The sequence below is a fragment of the Nanorana parkeri genome, unplaced genomic scaffold (assembly GCF_000935625.1).
Source record: "Nanorana parkeri isolate BGI_ZX_2015 unplaced genomic scaffold, ASM93562v1 scaffold42, whole genome shotgun sequence".
In the NCBI taxonomy this organism is placed as follows: Eukaryota; Metazoa; Chordata; class Amphibia; order Anura; family Dicroglossidae; genus Nanorana; species Nanorana parkeri.
Window position 1 is genome coordinate 2,260,802 of NW_017306310.1, and position 7,727 is coordinate 2,268,528.

Consider the following 7,727-nt stretch of genomic DNA (forward strand, 5'->3'; position numbering starts at 1 on the left):
GCAAATGACAGCTGGGCTGACGGTTCGCTCCGCCCAGTTGTAATGACAGATCAGCGTTCTCAAATGACCTGGGGGCAATGATCTGTCACTAAACAATAACAACTGGATGGAGCCGGCCGTGACATCCCACCCAGTTGTTATTTTTTGGCCAGGACCTGCCAGACTCTGGCAGGTGCTGGTCAATAGGCAACAGTTGGGCGGAGCTAGTGGTGATGTCACCGCTAGCTTCATCCAATTGTTTTAATTTTGCCGGCATCTGTCAGATTTAACATTAGGTGGCGGGAGTTCGTTTTGTTTTTTTCTCTTTTCTTTAAAATATTTTTTTTAATTTTCCTAGTTTTTTACATTTTTTAAATAATTTTCAACATTTGTTTTTCATTCATTTAACTTTTTTACTATTCAGAGGTACCAAGCAAAAGAGCTGAGCCAAATGCCGCTCGGCAACATTCGGCAACATTCGGCTATTCACTTACTGATGCTCGGCATCTGTCATGACTACAAATAATTAAGTTTCACAAAATCATACGTCATATGTAAGATGACACAGCTGATTCTGTGACTCAAGAGTCTTTTTAGTAGTTGACTGTAACATTGTGCAGCAAAATAAAATCTGTGGGACAATCAATATTCCTTGTGTAATGTTCACAAACATGTACTTTGTAGATGCAATGTGCTACACATAGTGTCATGTACCAAGTACGGTTTCTATCTATTTGTACTTCACTGTTGCCTGATTACCACAGCTTGTGTTTTAGAAACATAATAAATCATGAGCAGATATCCCAGAAATCACAGCTGTCAATATAAGCCTACTCAGAAGTCATATAAGATAGTAATGCGGTGGCCTTTGACCATTTTGATATTGCTTGACAACAGGAGGGATGACTTTTATAACATAAAAATGATGTGTGTACAGGGCTTACAGCAGTTGTCATAAATACACCACCAGCTTTGCTTGGAGATTGTGTTGAAGTGTCACTGGGTCCTATAATATAGAGTGTATTTTTGAGATATTCAGGGAGTACTTGTAATCTAAACTCATCAAATATATTGAGCATTTTACAAAATAGTTATCTCTAAAACAGATTTAGGCATATTGAACTTTTTACAAACATAAGGGAATGTTTAGAGAATATTTATATATCCAAAAACCTCAGCAAAATATTGTGCTAACTCTGCACAGTATATACGCACTTTTACTAGGCCAGAGTTTAATGGGAAGTGACCAGGGAAGTTTTAATAAAGAAATCACTGTTAAAGTACACTATTTCATATATTGACTGATGAAGCAATGGATTAGACTGAAAACTAGAAAATGCGTAACATGATTTAGCCTGCATGAAAAACTATAAATTTGAGGACCAGCTGCAAAAAACATTATGTGTGGCAACTTGACAGTGCCCGATCACAAGGAAACACATAAAAAAAAACTTTGAGGCGCAATGCAGGATTAACCTTGCAGAAAATATTATCCACATTTTGCAGTTGAGGACCAGCTGCAGAAACATTATGTGTGGCTCCTTAACAGTGTCTGATAGTGAGAATACATGGCAAACTTTACGGTGCAACATAGGCTTAACGATGCAGAGAAAATTACCCGAATTTTGCAGCTGAGGAACAGCTGTGGAAACATTATGTGTGGCACATTGACAGTGCCATAGGGCTGAAATAGAGCAATAGTGGCAGCACAAGATGGTAATGGTGACAAGCCAGAAGTAGTGACAGGAGATGATTATAGGTCCAGGCCAGCAGTGGTAGCAGAGGCTGGTAACAGTGGTAAGATCTGGTAATGGCGGCAACAGATGACAATAGTGGCAGGCCAGCAGTGGTGGTTGGAGATGGTAATGCTTTAAACTTTAATAATGTGTTTGGGGCCAAACTACAAGAGGAAGTGTATTTGTTAGCATCAGCTGCAGGGGTATGGTACTCATTGCTGATCCAGGACTGATTCATTTTTTTAAAAGTGAGATGGTCAACTGTGTTAGAGGACCATCCAAAACCATCTGCTGTGCTGAATGTCCTGTCCAAAAACACAATAGCCACAGTGCAGGCCAGCAGCTTGACTGCATACTGGGTAAGCTCTGGCTAGTGGCCAGCCTACAAACCCCAGTGTACAATCCAAGGGGTTGTCAATTTTAAGGGTGTCTGTAACTGTCATATGGTTTAGGCACTGCCTCCTAGCAGCCAAGCCTGACCATTGAATTTTGAAGAATGACTTTAAAGTATAGTTTAACTGTTGCAGGCAAATTGGGAAAACACCTACTTTATATTTGTTACAATTTCTCATTCACATAGCATTACTTTTAAAAAAACAATGAAAAAAAGGTTGGTTACATATTTAAGTGTTTTATACTTCCTTAAAATTCCCAAATTCCTACCTAACTTCCCCCTATGAAATGTTAAAGGAGAACTATGGGTTTAGGGCTTTTCCCCATAGTTCTCCTCAGGGTAACGGGAGGACAGAAAATAGCGTCCTCCCGTCACCCTAAGCTAAGTATACAGCTCGCGGTATACTAAGACGACGCAGCTGAAGCGGATCCCGACAATTGTGTCTGGATCCACCCAGCTGCGTAAGTGACAGCTGGCTCTGCCTATCAAGAGGCAGAGTCAGCTGTACCCGCCCCGTCTGCACCGCCAGTCAGCACTGGAGGATCGGAGTGGGGAGGGGGGAATCCAGCCCCTCCCCTGTCACGGCAGAGAGCCGTGACAGGGTCGAGAAGTGAGCGAACGCCGGTATGTGTTTGCTCACTTCCCGATTTACTGAGCCGACCTGTGGCAGTCTCATTGTCACAGGTCGGCTAGAACTATGAGGTGAGTGAAAAGCACTCACCTCATAGTTCTCCTTTGAGGAGGAGGCTGTCCAAATTTATGTTTACTTCAATTAACCCTATCTGTACTGTGCTGGCAGATCTCGTTATCAATTGTAAACTAGATTTGAACACTGTCTGTGCTAACAAAGGGTTAAGTACTTAGAAGCATTATATGCTACTGAGAAGAAGCTCAGCCTGAAAGTGAAACAGAGGGTCAAACTGAGGCCTTCAAAACCCTTCACCCAAAAAATAATAATATATGGGCCCATTCATACCAGCCGCTGCGCTATATTGCACAGCAGTGAATGCACGGTGCCCAGCACAGTGCTGATGCATTGATCCCAGCACTCCCAGAACTTTATTCAAATGTGACAAGTGATATTTCATTGAGCTCCATGGGTACTACATAGGCATCTCTATAAATGCTGCTGTTCTGAAGAAAAAAAAAAGAAGTACTGCATTCCCATGAGTTAATGGGAAATGCAGGAAATGTGTGCTGTATTTTTAGGTGGAGCTAAAGGGGTTAGAGGTGTGTGTGGGCTAGCAGAACTATCATTCACATGATGTGGGCAAGGCACACCAAATCCTGTACCCATCCTACCCGCCCTGAGGAGGAGGAGTTAATTTATGACTCACGTTTCTCCTTCTAAAAACTGCAATGAGGAAGAAACATGAGTGGGACCCGATTCTCCTCATGGAGAAAATGGTGGCACCCCGTCGCATAACGAGAGAAAACAGAGCAGTAATAGGGGCACGTTTGGGGGCATGGAAAGCGGAGAAGAGTGAACATGCTGAGAAAAATACTGCTGTTTCTTCATGGAAAAGGCAAATAGCTTCAAGATAAAATTGTAATCACCCTGGCTGGAGTTTGGCTTTAAAGGGAATTGCTTCCTTATTGTGCGCCTATAAATGGAGAAAAAACATGAAGGTTTACATATAATTTAACTGTTCTTTCTTTTCAAAGTGCCATTCTCATATTGCTTGCTATAGATAAGGATTATAAGAATGCAAATCCTGTTATAACATCAGCATTCTAATAGGAATACATACTATAGTTGTTTTTAATAATGCAGTAAAAAGTTTTTAAAAATCCCTTTTTTGTAGTGAGTGAGTGCTGCCTTCCACAATTCTATCACTTTCTACATTTCCCTGGAGTCCCAGTGTGCTTTGAGTCTCTTTCCCTGTTGTTTAGCATGTTGAAATCTAGATTACTCAAGACTACCTATCCCATCATGCATTGCTTCCGATGGTGATGTTACATTGTTTAGACGTTGAGTTGTAATTTGGACAGCAGGCTTAGTTAGAGTGCTGACACATGGAAGCGCATATTCACAGTGGAATTGTGCCAGAGCAATGATGAAGTACATCCTATGGGCATCCGCACTGAGTAAGTTTACAAACTTCTAGACCGATATGGTTATTAGGAGTGGGATAGAACTTATGGAAATTCAATATAGAAACACATATTTTTAGTTTTTGACCATAGATACCCTTACGAAGCCAACCATAGATACCCAACCATAGATACCCTTACGAAGCCAACGTAAGGCCTCTCTTTCAACTCAGGTCCTAAAACTCTTAAATAGCAGAACAAGAGAGTCAGGGCACAGAGGGGCATGAGTGTCGGAAGACTGCAGGCTGAAGTGTTGGTCCTGATGACAATCTTCAGGAGGAAAGCAACACAGGAGATGCACGTCTGGAATGGAGAGTAGGCAGGATCAAGTTTAAGTGCAAGCCGAGTTGAAGCCAACTGGGCAATGAGGTACCAGACAACAGGCAAACTCGTAGTCGAGGGACAAGCCAAGATCAGAGCTGTGCAGATAACGTAGTTCCGGAACAGGAGATGCAGAGCAGAGTCAGGAACAATGCCGGGGCAGGAACCATGCCGGGGTCAGGAACAAGGCCGGAGTCAGGAACAAGGCCGGGGTTAGAAACAGAGAAAATTGTCAGAATGGTCAATACAAGCCAGGTTGGTAACTGGAACAATATTCAGGATACAGGATCTTGGGAGCAAACAGTTTCCGAACACTGAGCATCAGGGGGTCACAGTTTAAATAGCCTGTCTGGTGCCAGAATCTGTAGTACGTGCATACGCATGCACGCTGGTGAGCACACGGGCGCACATGCGTGCATCCACGCAAAGGCGCACACCCAGGCCTGGTTCTGTGGATCATACCATGTGAATGCACATGCACAGATACTGGTGGAGCGCTACCGGCACAGGCTTCTCGACGGACTTCTTGACAAAGTGTTTTCAGTTTATTCTATGTACGTTTGTCATGGATTTAATGCCAAGTAATATTCTATTCTATACATCTAGAAAGGGATTAACAGTTTCTATGATGGCTTTAGTGAGCCAATGACATGAAGAAGTTTCTGGGATGATTTTCCACTAAAAACCTTCTTACTGGTCTACAAAAGGCAGAACTGGAGAGCTGAGACCACAATTTTGTCCTTTATTAACACCTTTCATACACATAATACATAAAAAACATTGCAGTGTTCTGTTGGTGTGCTGCCTATACAGACATTAGTACAAATGTTTATCCTATCTGTCCTATCTTCATTGATAAATCTGTCTCAGAACTTTGCAAAGCTACCTCAGTTGGCTGCCGAGGATTTCAGGTGCTGGGGTTGGCAAAGGAGTGGTTGTCTGATTCAAATGTGTCACTAATTTGTTTGATAAATGTCCCACAATGTGTAAAGAGGAACAAATGTTTCTATTACTTTCACTATCATGTACACTTTTTATTTGCTGTTTCCTGATTTTAAGTTACCTATTGAAAAAAAAAAAAGTCTTCATAATAAGTTGATTTTTTTGGTTTGGTTGGTTTATTTTTTTTCCATTTTTAAATATTTTGTATACAGTTTTGTATTAGTTGCCTATATTAGGGTATAGAAATATATTTTCATTACTGGGAAACTTACACAGCTGCCCAACAGCACTTAACAAATAGGCCTTCTCTTACCTGACACATTCTTTAAGCATTTTTGACATTTCATTACTGAGGTAGAAGGCTTGGGTTTCTAAGTTGTTATTGAATTCAATGGATAGTCCACTTCCTCCAAACTATACAATGACGCACAAAACTTAATACCTATTGATTGCATTCAGACACTGAATGGGATGAGTAAAATTTATAGTGATCCCCATTTTTGTTGAGAGAAGCTAAATTTTCTTAAGGTTAACTAAATATATTGCAGCAAGTTTAGTAAACTTTTTTTTTCAGTAAGTCCGGCCTTTGCAGTGTATTGGCTTAAATCTTTCAAAATATATGTAATGAAAAAGGTTCTATCTCTGCTAGAATAGTGTGATCAGTTCCAGTACTGGCATATGAAACTTTATATTTACTAAAGGTAAACAGGCTGTTTACTTTGTAAGGGAATGTTAATTTTCCCTTAGCTTAGTGAATGAAGTGAAGCTCTGCTGACTTCCTTCATCTAACCATGTACAAGCAAAAATTTTGTTTTATAGGACAGTGCCTATATAGACTTTCCCTTATTCCAGTTCTTATCAATGGCCTTGTTTCCCTGGCTTAAGATATATAGGAAGTATAGTTATCTTTCCTTTTTTAATTTGTTTGTTAAAGTTGTACCTATCCAGCTTTTGGATAAGTCAGCTTATTCACTATAAACGGAAGGGAAGGCACAAGGCAGCCATAGTGTCACTGTGCTGGAAGCTGTTGTAGGGAAAGCTGACAAACTGCATAGAGAGAGATTGGGGTCAGTTAGTAAACTGTACTGTAATACTGATTGTTAGCTGCAGCAATCAACCCCTTTGCTGCCTTTTTTCTATTTTTATTATTAGGAGGGTTTTTTTCAAAATATTTTTGCATTGGTACATGATCCCCATGTCAGTGCCCAGCTTCTACTGTCTTTTGTGACAGTAGCCTATTAGCCCTATAAATTGCCAGAATTTACTAACAGGATTCACCACCTCCATAGACTTTAATGGGATTTGCCACTAAGTTCTGGCTCGCCGCATTAGAAACAGGATTTGTGAAACTAAAATCAAACCTGGGAAGATTCACTCATTCCTAGTTAACCTTAACCTAAAACCATCACCATTTTATGTGGCTCAGCTTCCCTATCAGGCTCTGCCCGCCCACTATTAAATCAGCTTGGTGATTCACCGCTGCATCCTGCCTCAGTGCGCCTCTGCACCATAAATAGCGGTGCTTGCACCACATTTATTTACCTGTTGCAAACAAATATATGAATCTAGGGCAAGCAATTACATTTTTCATAGAGTGACAGACATTCATAAAGAGTCATAGACCCTCTTTATGAATTCCAGTATGAGTGTCCTGTATCCCTGCACCTATTTGCTTCTGCCTCTCTGGATTTTTGGCAAACGTCTACCAGCTCTATACTTACATCAGTTTAGCCTGTATCAGCAGTTCCCAGTGGAGGCATCATCTGGCAGGGCTGTGACCACGTAAGGTAAGCAAAACATCTCGCTGTTGAAATGGAGAGTCCATAACAAAACATGTCAGCATGATCATTATATCAAGAAGTATAGAAAACTGAAGTTATATGCAGATATTGACTTATCCTGTAAATGTCAGATCTTGCCCTGCCCTTTCTCACCTCCACAGCTTTCCCATTAATAATAGTACAGGCAGCCTGGTTGACCAATAGGGAGGCTTGGGAAAATAAAACGGGCAGGGCCAACTTCTGCAATAAAAGTTGAGGTTTGCCTTTAATTTCAGCTAACTATATCTCAGGATCCACTGATTGTTTTCGTTTTCTACTCGAAAAAATGTTGTTAACCACAAGGGGCGGAGAGGATTATTTTCTGTTAGAGTGGTAAAGTTGTGGAACTCCCTTTCACAAATAGTAGTATCAGCAGAAAGTACTAAATCATTCAAAAATCGTTTAGATACCTTCCGCGGAGTCCATAAAACACAGGGGTAC